Below are 15,844 nucleotides of genomic sequence, written 5' to 3'. Positions count from 1 at the left end.
TGCTCAGAATAGAATTTTAAATGGTGCAAACATTGTCTAAGCTATTCTAAGCAACCTGTTTTCATTTACCCTAGTAAAACCCAAAACATTAGGCTCAATATTTACAAATGATTCGCAGAATTAAATTTCAAACTGTTGCATTAATCCAGATATTCATCTTGGATTTAGGAACCAAAAAGCTACAGGGGCATAGAATGTTACTTACAGGCCAGAGGGTGAGTCGATTCACCTTCTTTTCCCTCTTTGCTCCTCTGTGACAGTTAAGAAACCCAGAGGATGCAGTTGCCAGTTTATATAGACAAAGTACCCACCTCCCCAAAGCCAATCAGAACCACTTGCTTTGCATTAACATAATCAGCCTCTTCCTCTACCCTCCCCTTTCCACCTCACTCCCTGCACCCCAGGCATTCAGGAAAAAGTGGCAAACTATCCCAAAGCCAGGAACATACTGTACCCTCCCAACACTTTGTGCAGTGCTCAGGGCACAGTAAGTACTCAATAAATACGGCTGATTGAGTGATTGATTGAAAGCAAACCAGAGCAGTAGCCTCATGATTAATGGTTGGATATGCTAATTAGGGGATCTGTTTCTTTGGAGTAGAGAAAGAAAGGGAGGAAATGGTGACTGGAGCTAATTGTAAGCTGTAAATCTGAATTGTGCAATTGCTTAACTTGGATTTTGAGCTTTATTTCATCAGAGACCTCAGCTGTTTGGTGTGATTTCTACCTGGGACACCAAATCTTCAAGCAGGAAGTAAGATTCCTCTGACAGGCCATCAACTTCTGTAGGTCTCAGTGAAGGAAGCCTGCTTCAACCAATCAACCAGTTAGATCGATTAAGCACTCACTGTGTGCAGAGCACTGTACTAATTATTTGGGAGAGTACAGTCTAACAGAGTTGGTAGGCACATTCCCTGCTTTCAATTCCATGCTTTGAAGCTGCCCTCTGAGGGCAAGAACCTACAGCGTAGTAGTGACAAGGAATCGAGCAGACCTTAAACTCAAATTCTGCCAATTGTTGGTATTTCTTGAGTGTTTACCACTTGCAGAGCACAATACTAAGCGCTTGGGAATATTTAGCCGAGGACAGTGCAATAGAAAGGGCTTCTGGATTTTCTTTGCTGTTCTCTCTCCTTCCCGGGTCTTTGGGAGCATGATGGTGGCAGCATATCCAGGATGTTTCAATCACTCAGTCGATCAATCATATTTATTGAGTGCCTACTGTCTGCAGAGCTACTAAGTGCTTAGGAGACTACAATATTGAGAGTCTTCTGGGATGCTAAAGCCTGTGTGATCTGGGCAGGTTCATTGTGTTAAGAATTCAAACTGAAGAGTCCCAAAGTGAACAGAGTGCTTCTTCCCTTTCAGGGAATATCAGGAGCTGAAATAAGGGTGGCTTTCAGCAGGTGATGAAATCCTTTCCTATTTTGGAGGGATTCCAAGAAGAGCATCAGGCCCCTTAAGTTGATCGATTGCCCTCATAAAAATCTCTGTACTGGGCTAGTCATTTGCATGCCAAGGATAAGGCACTAATTGCCAAATGTAATTATTAGAACAATTATTTTTATTTCCTTCAGGTGGTGCCCGTAAGGCATCTCAGAAGCACTATCTCCCTCAATTTTAATCTGAGTCTTTGCATTGTGGAGAAAGACCAGGAATGGAAACAACGTAAATAGCTTGAAACTCGATGCCCTATTTATTCATTCAATTGTATTTATTGAGTGCTTACTGTGTACAGAGCACTGTACTAAGCACTTGGGAAGTACAAGTTGGCAACATATAGAGATGGTCCCTACCCAACAACAGGCTCACAGTCTAGAAGGGGGAGACAGACAACAAAACAAAAACATGTGGACAGGTGTCAAGTCGTCAGAACAAATAGAATTAAAGCTAAATGCACAGCATTAACAAAATAAATAGAACAGTAAATAAGTACAAGTAAAATAAGTAGAGTAATAAATCTTTACAAACATATACAGGTGCTGTGGGGAGGGGAAGAAGGTAGGGCGGGGGGATGAGGAGGAGGAGGAGAGAAAAAAGGGGGCTCAGTCTGGGAAGGCCTCTTGGAGGAGGTGAGTTCTCAGTAGGGCTTTGAAGGGAGGAAGAGAGCTAGCTTGGAGGATGTGTAGAGGGAGGGCATTCCAGGCCAGGGGAAGGACGTGGGCCGGGGATCGATGGCGGGACAGGCGAGAACAAGGTACAGTGAGGAGGTTAGCGGCAGAGGAGCAGAGGGTGCAAGGTGGGCTGTAAAAGGAGAGAAGGGAGGTGAGGTAGGAGGGGGCGAGGTGATGGTGAGCCTTGAAGCTGAGAGTGAGGAGTCTTTGCTTGATGAGTAGGTTGACAGACAGCCACTGGAGATTTTTGAGGACCCCTTAACCTAAAACTATGTACCAAACTGAATACTTCCCCCCTAGAGGTGTTAACAAAGAAGCACAGCAAAGACCCTCTTAGAGGTGGCCACTCCCTTCTCCAAATACCGGGGACAGATAGTTAATCTGTCCTAAGAAGAATTTTCCCACTGGTTCTCTGAGGGAACAGACTAAAACCAAAGTCCCTGTTACAGCCTCCAGGCTGTAACTGACTAGCAGAACAGTGAAGAGTAATTTTGTTCAGTGCTGGGTTGAGTCTGGAATGCACCCAGAGGCCAAGGCTGTACTGCCCTTTATTCATTCATTCAATCTTATTTACTGAGCGCTTACTGTGTACTGTACTTTGCGCTTGGGAAAGTGCACTGTAACAACAGACACATTCTCTGCCCACAACGAGATAATTAGACTATATTTTTTTGGCTGTCCCATTTTAGGAGGGTTGGGCCCAGAGATGGAATGAAATTATGGTTTCCCAGTCTGTAGACCGGAACTTTATCAACTCCTCTTTCACACATCCCCGTGTTTGTTTGTTTTTTTAAGAAAGGCATCCCTCAGACTCTGGAAAGACCCAAGAAGCCTAGGGAAAAATTTTTAAAAGAGACAAATACACATATACAGAGTCATCTTTCGGTGTGAAGATAATGCTACGACTGATAAGATATTCATCAGTGATGTGGGAGTGAGTCAGAAGACCAGTGTATGATCACAATTCTTTCATGTGCACATGAGGTTATCCCTTGCTGATCTGTTGCTACCCACAGGGTCTAAGTACATTTTAGTTTCTCCTTCCTTGTGCCAGAATTTTCTCAAGAAAGTCTAAGAGGGTCACCCAATTTTTATTTGTCGAATGCAAGGCTGACCAGTCTTCTGTTGCTAACTCTGAGTAGCCCATGGCTATGCTATGCTGTTGGAAGTTTTTCTTCATTGTGTCTTTAAATTGTTTATTCTGTCCATCCTGTTTCTAATCTGTCCATTTCAGCTCACCCTGGGGGAACATTGTGGGTTTCATTCAGTCGCATTTATTGAACACTTACTGTGTAGGGAGCACTGAACTAAGCACTTGGGAAAGTAAAATATAACAATAAACAGACACATTCCCTGCCCACAATGAGCTTACAATCTACAGAGGGAGACAGATATTAATATAAATAAACAAATTACAGCTATGTACATAAGTGCTGTGGGGCTGGGAAGGGGGGATTCATTCATTCAATCGTATTTATTGAGCACTTACTGTCTGCAGAGCACTGTACTAAGCGCTTGGGGGGATGAAGAAAGGGATCAAGTCAGGGTGACATAAAAGGGAGTGGGAGAAGAGGAAATCAGGGCTTAGAGAAGGCCTCTTGGAGGAGATGTGCCTTCAATAAGGCTTTGAAGCGGGGGAGAGTAATTGTCTGTTAGATATAAAGAGGGAGAGCATTCCAGGCCAAAGGCAGGATGTGGGCAAGAGGTTGGCAGTGAGATAGACAAAATTGAGGTACAGTGAGAAGGTTAGCATTAGTGGAGCCAAGTGTGAAGGCTGGATTGAAGTAGGAGAGTGGTGAAGTGAGGTAGGAGAGGGAAAGGTGATTGAAGGCTTTAAAGCCAATGGTGAGGAGTTTCTGTTTGCTGATGAGGTGGATGGGCAATCACTGGAGGTTCTTGAGGACTGGGGAAGCATGGATATTTTACTGGCCCCCACATCCTCCTCACAGCTCCCCTACAGTGAATCTGTGAAGGGACTAGCATGGTTTTGATGATGGAGGATGGACCTTGCTTCAGGATCTCAATCAATCAATCAATTAATTAATCAATCAATCATATTTGTTAAGCACTTACTATGTGCAGGGCACTGTACTGTCCACTTGGGAGAATACATACACCAATCTAACAGATACATTCCTTGCCCACAGTGAGTTTACATTCTAGAGGGGGAGACAAAATTCGAATCCCTGCTCCCCCACTTGTCTGCTCTGTGACCTTGGGCAAGCCACTTAACTTCTCTTTGCCTCAGTTACCTCATCTGTAAAATGGGGATGAAGACTTGTGAGCCCCACGTGGGACAACGTGATCACCTTGTATCCCCCCAGCACTTAGAACAGTGCTTCGCACATAGTAAGCGCTTAGCAAATGCCATCATTATTATTATTATAAATAAACGATGGAATGAATGAATCACCTGTGGCTGTACATCCCTCAGAGAGGGATGAAGAGGAAGAGGGAAAAGAGATGAGGGACTCTCCCTCTCCCCACTCTCTCCTTCTGCCCTTTTTCCTTTCTTTCTGACCTCTCTTTTTTTTTCCTTTTTCTCCTCTCCCTCCTCTCCTCTTTCACTCCTCCTTCTCCCTCTTGTCTCTCTCCACCTCTTCTCTTTTTCTCTCCCTCCCACCTTTCTCTCTCATCCTTCTCCTTTCATCCTCACTCTTCTCTCTTTCCTTGTCCTTGGTACCTTTCCCTTCTGCCCCGGCGGCAGTTGGCCTGGGGGAGATGGGCTAGTTGTCTGGAGGAATAGGCCAGGAATAAAGAAAGCAGGAGGTCTGGGAGAGGGTTCAGTAGAGAGACATTGTGGTTTCTAAACAGTTTCTGGTTTCTCCAAACACCCCCACCCCCACCGCAAACATCCTGTCCCCAAGCTTGAATGCCTTGACTAGATGCGCCCCCATTTGCGGGCCTTCAACTTTGCCTACTTTTTGGCCAATTGGTACCACAACTGAAGCCTAGTTACCAGTTTATCTTACCTAAAATTATATCAGGAAAAACTTTGAAAGTCTGTTTGAGAAATTTTACTCAACAGAGGGCCACCTATGCCTTACTACAGTGGTGTCAGAATCCTAATGAACCCCTCAGGGTGACCAAATTTACTAAGCAATTTCTGTAGTCCAGATTGACTGTTGGTATCAAATGCTTTCATAAAGTCTTCTGAAAACTGAATGGAGATTTGGAGGCTGCTCCTTGCACTCTGTATCTGGTATACTGCGAACTTTGTGTCCGCTAGGCTTTTGCTCTGGTCTCAAAAGCCACACTGTGATTCCAGGGGCATGTGAATGTGAAGATATGGCACATTCATTGCTAAATATCAAGACAAATTATCTGCACTTAAAGAGCCTTTTTCCACTAGGTAAAGTGTCTCCTCAGGAGACAAGGGAATTTTTCATTTCTGAGCCCATTAAAAATTGACCAGAATAGAGCTAGAAAGAACAGAGCTGAGATGCAGCATGGCTTAGTGGATACAGCATGGGCCTAGGGGTCAGAAGGACCTGGGTTTTAATCCCTACTCCACCATGTGTCTGCTGTGTGACCTTGGGCAAGTCACTTCACTTCTCTGGGCCTCAGTCATCTCATCTGTAAAATGGGAATTGAGTGTGAGCCCCATGTGGGACAGAGACTGAGTCCAACCTGATTACCTTGCATCTCCCCTGCACTTAGAACAGTGCTTGGCTTATAGTAAGCACTTAACAAGTACCATCATCATCATCATCATCATCAAAGAAGACACGATGGAAATCACATAATAATGATAATAATAATAATGATGATGGCATTTATTAAGTGCTTACTATGTGCAAAGCACTGTTCTAAGCACTGGGGAGGTTGCAAGGTGTTCAGCTTGTCCCATGGGGAGCTCACAGTCTTAATCCTCATTTTATAGATGAGGTAACTGAGGCACAGAGAAGTTAAGTGACTTGCCCAAAGTCACACAGCTGACAATTGGCGGAGCTGGGATTTGAACCCATGACCTCTGACTCCAAAGCCTATGCTCTTTCCACTGAGCCACGCTGCATGTATCAACAGATCAATCAATCAATCAATCGTATTTATTGAGCACTTACTGTGTGCAGAGCACTGTACTAAGCGCTTGGGAAGTACAAGTTGGCAACATATAGAGATGGTCCCTACTCAACAGTGGGCTCACAGTCTAGAAGGGGGAGACAGAGAACAAAACCAAACATATTAACAAAATAAAATAATTAGAATAGATATGTACCAGTAAAATAAATAGAGTAATAAATATGTACAAACATATATACATATATACAGGTGTTGTGGGGAAGGGAAGGAGGTAAGGCGGGGGGATGGAGAGGAGGAGGAGGGGGAGAGGAAGGAGGGGGCCCAGTCTGGGAAGGCCTCCTGGGGGAGGTGAGCTCTCAGTAGGGCCTTGAAGGGAGGAAGAGAGCTAGCTTGGCGGATGTGGGGAGGGAGGGCATTCCAGGCCAGGGGGATGATGTGGGCCGGGGGTCGACGGCGGGACAGGTGAGAACGAGGCACGGTGAGGAGATTAGCGGCAGAGGAGCGGAGGGTGTGGGCTGGGCTGTAGAAAGAGAGAAGGGAGGTGAGGTAGGAGGGGGCAAGGTGATGGAGAGCCTTGAAGCCAAGGGTGAGGAGTTTCTGCCTGAAACTCAATCAATCATATTTATTGAGCACTTACTATCATCATCATCATCAATCGTATTTATTGAGCGCTTACTATGTGCAGAGCACTGTACTAAGTGCTTGGGAAGTACAAATTGGCAACATATAGAGACAGTCCCTACCCAACAGTGGGCTCACAGTCTAAAAGGGGGAGACAGAGAACAAAACCAAACATACTAACAAAATAAAATAAATAGAACAGATATGTACAAGTAAAATAAATAAATAAATAAATAAATAGAGTAATAAATATGTACAAACATATATACATATATACAGGTGCTGTGGGGAAGGGAAGGAGGTAAGATGGGGGAATGGAGAGGGGGACGAGGGGGAGAGGAAGGAAGGGACTCAGTCTGGGAAGGCCTCCTGGAGGAGGTGAGCTCTCAGCAGGGCCTTGAAGGGAGGAAGAGAGCTAGCTTGGAGGATGGGCAGAGGGAGGGCATTCCAGGCCAGGGGGATGACGTGGGCCGGGGGTCGATGGTGGGACAGGGGAGAACGAGGTACGGTGAGGAGATTAGTGGCGGAGGAGCGGAGGGTGCGGGCTGGGCTGTAGAAGGAGAGAAGGGAGGTGAGGTAGTAGGGGGCGAGGTGATGGACAGCCTTGAAGCCCAGGGTGAGGAGTTTCTGCCTGATGCGCAGATTGATTGGTAGCCATTGGAGATTTTTGAGGAGGGGAGTAATATGCCCAGAGCGTTTCTGGACAAAGATAATCCGGGCAGCAGCATGAAGTATGGATTGAAGTGGAAAGAGACACGAGGATGGGAGATCAAAGAGAAGGCTGATGCAGTAGTCCAAACGGGATAGGATGAGAGCTTGAATGAGCAGGGTAGCGGTATGGATGGAGAGGAAAGGGCGGATCTTGGCAATGTTGCGGAGCTGAGACCGGCAGGTTTTGGTGACGGCTTGGATGTGAGGGGTGAATGAGAGAGCGGAGTCGAGGATGACACCAAGGTTGCGGGCTTGTGAGACGGGAAGGATGGTAGTGCCGTCAACAGAGAGAACTACTAAGAGCAGAACATTACACTAAGTCCTTGGGAGAGTATTGAATTCATATATCAGTGAGGTAGTCTACAAACATCATTTCCCAATAGAGTATTTTCAGACTTTATCTAAATGTTCCTAATGAGTGTACCCCTAAGTCAGAGATTCAAATTTCTGGTCAAACACTGGAGAATGTGGACTAATTCCAGGAGTTAAGTAGCCACCTCTCGCAGACTCTTGCTGCATTCATGGAAAAACTCAACATCATCTCAAAAAGCCAAGAATTTTCTTCAGCCCCCAAAGAAGTGGCAGGGCAGCCAAAAAAAAAAAAAGTTAGACATTCCTTTTAGCTTGTCCTTTTGTTTGGGGGGCTCTGTTTTCTGTTTCTAAGTGGCTTTTTTGTTGGGTTCTTTTGGCTCAGGAAAGGTAAAGGACCTCCTGGCCAGTAATGAAGTTAAGTGATTAATAGAGCAGAGTAAGTAAATTCTGCTAAAGGGAAAGTCCACTAGATTGAATGTAAACGCCTTGAGGGTAGAGATCATGTTTACCAACTCTAGCAAATGTTCTGAGTAAATATTACAGTAAGGTGGGCATAGTTAGAATTCAATAAATATTCAGTCAATCAATCAATCAATGGTTTTCATTGAGTGTTTATTTTGTGTAGAACAGTGTACTAAGTGCTTGGAAGAGTGCAATGTTACAGTTGGTAGACAAATTCCCTGTCCACAACGAGTTTAAAGAGAGCGGGAGAGGGAGAGAGAGAGAGAGAGAGAGAGAGACAGAAGGACACTTTAGGAAAAAATCAGGGATGTAAGACATCATATCCTTAAGCACTAATACAGATATCAAAAAGGACAACCATCCCATGGTTCCTTCACATGTCTTATCTTGTGAAGTCACTTCATTTCTCTGTGCCTCAGTTACCTCAGCTATAAAATGGGGAATAAGACTGTGAGCCCTACGTGGAATAGGGACTGTGTCCAGTCTGATTTGCTTGGCTTGTATCCACCCCAGAGCTTAGTATAGTGCCTGGCACATAGCACTTCACAAATACCATAATTATAATTATTATTATTATTGCCATCGACAAAGGTAGATGAAACATCAATCTAACCCAGAAATCACAGTTCATAAATATGTCCTATAGTCTTTTGAGGGGGTAAAATGATGACTGGAAAAGACAATGGGAAGGCAGGTCAAAGGATGGGAAGGGGAAAGGGAAAGAAAGAAAGAGGGATAAAATAGGAGGTGAGATCAAAGAGGTGAGGATCACGGAACAAGACAGACTGATTTTTTTTCTACCTGTGACTAAGGGAAAGAAGAAAGAAAAAGGATTGTGGCTCAAGGGAGAAATAAGGATTGCCACAGTTGCCCCATTGTGCATGGGTTAGAGAAAGTTCAAGCTAATTGCAGGGAGAGTAGCAATTCAGTGGTCAATACTGGGACAGGGCTTAGGTCCTTCAGATTAAAGGGGTTGCGAAGACATTCTTTTATTTTTTCCTATATATATATATATATATATATATATCAATGTGGTACTGAAGCAGGAAGATGTTTTCAGGTAACGTCTGGCTAACTTCAGTGCATATAGGGTGGTCTATCCGGAGGATGGAAACTTTCAGTGGGAGTTTATAAAAAAATTCCTTCGCTTCCTGCTCTTTTAATAATAACAATAATAATAATAATAATAATAATAATAATTTTGGTATTTGTTAAGTGCTTACTATGTGCCAAGCACTGTTCTAAGCACCAGAGGAGATACAAGGTGATCAGGTTGTCCCACACGGGGCTCACAGTCTTAATCCCCATTTTCCAGATGAGGTAACTGAGGCCCAGAGAAGTTAAGTGACTTCCCTAAAGTCACACAGTTGATAAGTGGTGGAGCCGGGATTAGAACCCATGACCTCTGACTCCCAAGCCTGAGGTCTTTCCACTGAGCCACGCTGCTTCTTTTAATCATGGTTTTGACCTTCATTCATCAAAATTTATGGATGTGTTCAAGTGTGCAGAGCATAGTACAGTTCGAAGTACAGAAAGTAAAGATTAACTCAAACCTCTCTAAACTGCACTTGGGATGGACAACTGAAAAGCCAACAATTATTTTCGACACTTAGACAGGGACTGTGTCCCACCTCATTATCTTGTATTATATATATCCCAGTACTTAGTACAATGCTTAGTGCACAGTAAGCACTTATATATTATCATTATTATACTAATAATCATTAGTAAAAGAAAAATTGTGGCTAGTGGAAAGTACATGGGCTTGAGAGTCAGAGGAACTGGGTTCTAATTCTGGCTCTGCCACTTACTGGCTATGTGACCTTGGGCAAAACACTTAACTTCTCTGTGCCTCAGTTTCATCAAGGTGAGACAGGTTAGGGGGAGCTAAATCTTTATGCTAAACAGAAGTTGTGTGGCTCAGTGGAATGAGCCAAGGGTGGCTTGGGAGTCAGAGGTTGTGGGTTCTAATCCTAGTTCTTCCACTTGTCAGCTGAGTGACTTGGACCAAATAACTTCACTTCTCTGTGCCATAGTTACCTCATCTGGAAAATGGGGATTTAGATTGTGAGCCCCACGTGGGACAATCTGATGACCTTGCATCTACCCCAGCACTTAGGACAGTGCTTGGCACATAGTAAGCACTTAACAAGTACCATCATTATCAAACATGATTTTATTTTATTCTCTGGGTTTCCCCCTGCTGGGCCCCTTTCCTTGATCTAGGATTCCAATTCTAATTAACCATTAATCAATCAATCCATGGTATTTATTGAGCACTTTACTGTGTGCAGAGCACTGCACTATTTTGGAAAGTACAATACAAGAAAGTTCATAGAAACATTCCCTGTCTACTAGGAGCTTATTGTCGAGGTGGGGAGTCAGACATTAAAATAAATTCTGGATATTTACATAATGCCTTCAGAGCTGAGGGTGGGGTTAATATCAAGTTCTGATAGGGTACAGAAACAAGTGCATAGGCAAATGCTCAAAGGAAGAGAGTAGGGGAAACGAGAGCTTAGTCAGGGAAGGCTTCTTGGAGGAGATGTGGTTTAAATAAGGCTTTGAAGTTGGCCAGAGTGGAGGTTTTCTATGGAGTTCCACGACAGAGGGAGGACGTAGACAAGGGTTCCGAGGCAAGATAGAAGAGATTGAAGTATGGCAATTAGGTTGGTGTGGTAGGGGCAAAGCGTGCAGGCTAGGTTGCAATAGGAAATCAACGAGGTAAGATGTGTGTGAGTGTGGGGGGGTGAGTTGATTGAGTGCTTTAAACCTGATGGTAAGGAATTTTGTTTGAGGTGGAGGTGGATGGGCCACCACAGTAGGTTTTTGAGGAGTAGTGGGATTGGAACTGAATTTTTTTCTAGAAAAATGATCTGGGCAGCAGAGTGAAGTAAGAACTGGAGAGGGGAGAGTCAGGATGCAGGGAGGTCAGTGAGGAGGCTGATGCAGTAATTAAAGTGGGATATGACAAGTGTTTGGATCAGTGTGGTAGTCATTTGAATGGAGAGGAAGGGGGCTATTACTGACATGAAGGTAGAACTGACAGAATTTGGTGACAGATTGAATATGTGGGTTGAATGAGAGAGACAAGTAGAGGATAATAATAATAATGATGGTATTTGTTAAGCGCTTACTATGTGCCAAGCACTGTTCTAGGCACTGGGGGAGATACAAGCTAATCAGGTTGTCCCCCGTGGGGCTCACCCTCTTCATCCCCATTTTCCAGATGAGGTAACTGAGGCCTAGAGAAGTGAAGTGACTTGCCCAAAGTCACACAGCTGACAAGTGGTGGAGGCAGGACTATTATTATCATTATTATGTATGGTACTTGTTAAGCGCTTACTATGTGCCAAGCACTGTTCTAAGCACTGAGGTAGATACAAGGTCATCAGGCTGTCCCCCTTGGGGCTCACACTTTTAATCCCCATTTTGCAGATAAATTAGAACCCACAGCCTCTGACTCCCAAGCCCGGGCTCTTTCCACTGAGCCAGGCTGCTTCTCTAAGGGCTGGAGGGGCAGGTGGGCTGCAGGGCCTTGGGCGAGGCCAAGGCAAGGGATGAAGATGGTGAGCCCCACGGGGGACAACCTGATTAGCTTGTATCTCCCCCAGTGCCTAGAACAGTGCTTGGCACATAGTAAGCACTTAACAAATACCATCATTATTATTATTATCCTCTACTTGTCTCTCTCATTCAACCCACATATTCAATCTGTCACCAAATTCTGTCAGTTCTACCTTCATGTCAGTAATAGCCACCCCTTCCTCTCCATCCAAATGACTACCACACTGATCCAAACACTTATCATATCCCATCTTGATTACTGCATCAGCCTCCTCACTGACTTCTCTGCCTCCTGACTCTCCCTCTCCAGTTTTTACTTCACTCTGCTGCCCGGATCATATTTCTAGAAAAAAATTAAGTTCCGATCTCACTACTCTTCAAAACCCTACTGCGGTGGCCTTGCCCGTGTGGGCCCCCTGCCTGGGCCTGGCTGACCAGGAGAAGTGGGCAGCCCCCTCGGGCCAAGCCGGGCTGAATTGGACCGAGCCAAGCCATGCTAAGTCAAGCCGTGCCAAGCTGAGCTGTGCCATGCCATGCCAAGCTGAGCTACGCCGAGCTGAGCTGGGTCAGGGCCAATCCTGGCCTGGCAGGGCTGAGACGGGTCAAGGCAGACCGGGCCAAACCGAGCCGGGCCAATCACAAGGTTGTGAACTTGTGAGACAGGCAGGGAGGATAGTGGTGTTGTCTACAGTGATGGGAAAGACTGAGGAGAACAGGGTTTGGGTGGGGAGATGTGAAGGGTTTTTTTGATCATGCCAAGTTTGGGGTGATGGCAGGACATCCAACTAGAGATATCCAGAAGGGAGGAGCAACGTGGCTCAGTGGAAAGAGGCCAGGCTTTGGAGTCAGAGGTCATGGGTTCTAATCCCGGCTCCGCCAATTGTCAGCTGTGTGACTTAGGGCAAGTCACTTCACTTCTCTGTGCCTCAGTTACCTCATCTGTAAAATGGGGATTAAGACTGTGAGTCCCACGTGGGACAACCTGATCACCTTGTAACCTCCCCAGCGCTTAGAACAGTGCTTTGCACATAGTAAACACTTAATAAATGCCATCATTATTATTATTATTAAATGCGAGACCACAGAGAAGGAGAGAGGTCATGGCTGGAGATGCAGATTTGAGATTCATCCATGTGGAGATGGGAGTTGAAATTTAGGAGAAAATGAGTTTTCCAAAGGAGTGAGTGTAGAACAGAGGGGAACCCAGAACTGAATCTTGAGGGACTCCCACAGTGAGAGGGTGGAGGCAGAGGAGGACCAGCGCAAGACACTGAGGAGAGGCAGACAGAGAGACAGGAAGAGAACCAGGAGAGGATAATGTCAGTGAAGCCAAGGTTAGCTAATGTTTCCAGAAGAAGGGGGTGGTCCAGAGTGTCGAAGACAGATGAGAGGTTGAGGAGAATTAGGAAGGAGAGAAGCCTTGTCCTCTCAGGGCTACACCTGGGGAGTTTTCAGTCCTCTGCCAGTCTCAGCTACAGGAGGGAGAGTCAAGTAGAGGCAGACCCACTCCGTCCCTAGCTCGGCCAGTGGCTAGCGAGTGGAAGGCAATCTGCTACAAGTCAAAACTCACCCGTGCTGGGCAGCAGCAGCACTTGAGATAGTCAATCAATCAATCAATCAATCATTCATATTTATTGAGTTCTTACTGTGTGCAGAGCACTGTACTAAGCGCTTGGGAAGTACAAGTTGGCAACACATAGAGACTGTCCCTACCCAACAGTGGGCTCAGTCTAGAAGGGGGAGACAGAGAACAAAGCAAAACGTATTAACAAAATAAAATAAATAGAATAGATATGTACAAGTAAAATAAATAGAGTAGTAAATACATGCAAACATATATACATATATACAGGTGCTGTAGGGAAGGGAAGGAGGTAAGGCGAGGGGGATGGAGAGGGGGAGGAGGGGAAGAGGAAGGAAGGGGCTCAGTCTGGGAAGGCCTTCTGGAGGAGGTGAGCTCTCAGTAGGGCCTTGAAGGGAGGAAGAGAGCTAGCTTGGCAGATGGGGGGAGGGAGGGCATTCCAGGCCCTGGGGATGATGTGGGTGGAGTCGAGGGCAAAGGCTCAAGTTTACCGCGCAGAAGGAGGCAATGGTAAACCAATTCTGTATTTTTACCAAGAAAACTCTTATGGACACACAACTAGAATGATTGCAGATGGAGAGCAAGGCGTTCTGGGAGAGATATGTCCGTGACGCTGTTATGGCTCGGAAATGACTTTACAGCATAAGACAAGAGAAGACTGATGCTCAGTTCTAGCTTGATCATTCATTCATTCATTCAACCGTATTAATTGAGCATTTACTGTGTGCAGAGCACTATACTAAGCCCTTGGGAAGTACAAGTCGGCAACATATAGAGACAGTCCCTACCCACAATAGACTCACAGTCTTGGAAGGGGAAGGCAGACAACAAAACAAAACGTAGACAGGTGTCAAAATCGTCAGAATAAATAGAATTATGGCGATAAGCACATCATTAACAAAATAACTAGAATAGTACATATGTACAAGTAAAATAAATAGAGTAATAAATCTGTACAAATATATACAAGTGCTGTGGGGAGGGGAAGGAAGTAGGGCAGGGGGGATGGGGAGGAGGAGAGGAAAAAGGGGGCTCAGTCTGGGAAGGCCTCCTGGAGGAGCTGAGCTCTCAATGGTCCAATGAGCATTTAATAGTTCCCTGGACCTTTCAACATAACAGTATAATAATGATGGCATTTGTTAAGCGCTTACTATGTGCAAAGCACTGTTCTAAGCCCTGGAGAGGTTACAAGGTGATCAGGTTGTCCCACGTGGGGCTCACAGTCTCAATCCACATTTTACAGATGAGGTAACAGGCACAGAGAAGTTAAGTGACTTGCCCAAAGTCACACAGCTGACAATTGGCGGAGCCGGGGTTTGAACCCATGACCTCTGACTCCAAAGCCCATGCTCTTCTCCACTGAGTCAAAGGGAGAGGTAAGACCCTGAAACATAGAGCTGGAAATATACATACCTAGTTTGGCATGATCAGTGTGACTACTTCAGAGATTCACAGGTCTAAGGAGAATCACTTTTTTCAAGGGCAATTTGTTAAACAGTGAATCAGTAATTGAGAATTGAGAATTTATCTATTTTCAATAGTTTTAGCCATTATGGGATGAACTGGGGAGAAAGAGACCATCACAGAATTCAAAACAGCTGGAACTTTCACCTTCCAAGCTGATAGCTGCCATGTAGTTCCACTAGAACTATTATCCTGTCAACACCTAGTTAATGTTTAAAAAACATTTTCAGTGATAATGCAGTTAACCAGCCACAAATATCATATAGTAACAGATCACTAACTCACTTTTCCAGAAATACTACTTTCAAAAAGAACTGATCGTTCTGAGAAGCAGCGTGGCCTAGTGGAAAGGGCACAGGCCTGGGAGTCAGAAGACCTGGATTCTAATCCTAACTCTGCTAGTTGTCTGCTACGTGAACCTGGGCAAGTCACATAACTTCTCTGTGCCTCAGATTCCTTGTGTCTAAAATGGGAATTCAATACCTGTTCTCCTTCCTACTTCAACTGTGAGCCCCGTGTGGGACAAGTTCCGTGCCCGACCTGATTAATCTATGTAGCTCTTAGAATGGTACTTGACACATAGTAAGGAACATGTCTACAAACTCTGTTGTACTGTACTCTCCCAAGCACTTAGTTCAGTGCTCTGCACACAGTAAGAGCTCAATAAATTCATTCAATTGTATTTATTAAGCCCTTACTGTGTTCAGAGCACTGTACTAAGCGCTTGGGAAGTACAAGTTGGCAACATATAGAGACAGTCCCTACCCAACAACGGGCTCACAGTCTCGAAGGGGGAATGCAACTGACTGGCTGATTACTTAACAAATATAAAATTAATGAAAGTAATAATAACGATAATCACTGGACTTACTTTTCAGGGATTTCCAACACTCTGGCAAAGTCTTCCTGAAGGTCCAGTTCCCTTCTGGTCTCCTTAGTTTTTCATGACAGAGGAAAATGGGAATCAGCAGCAGTGCAGCTTTGTAGT

General features: G+C 44.9%; 1 protein-coding gene across 1 annotated transcript in view; it reads right to left on the bottom strand.

Annotated features, from left to right (window-relative positions):
• DDC (dopa decarboxylase) overlaps positions 1 to 15,844 on the bottom strand; it is an 84,736-nt gene extending 68,892 nt beyond the window's left edge. Inside the window, exon 1 of the mRNA XM_038760330.1 lies at positions 15,728 to 15,844. The gene's annotated coding sequence lies outside the window, so the exon portion shown is untranslated. The remainder of the gene's footprint in view (positions 1 to 15,727) is intronic.

Source organism: Tachyglossus aculeatus, chromosome 18 (assembly GCF_015852505.1).
Source record: "Tachyglossus aculeatus isolate mTacAcu1 chromosome 18, mTacAcu1.pri, whole genome shotgun sequence".
Classification (NCBI taxonomy): domain Eukaryota; kingdom Metazoa; phylum Chordata; class Mammalia; order Monotremata; family Tachyglossidae; genus Tachyglossus; species Tachyglossus aculeatus.
This window is presented reverse-complemented; position numbering and strand designations above follow the sequence as displayed.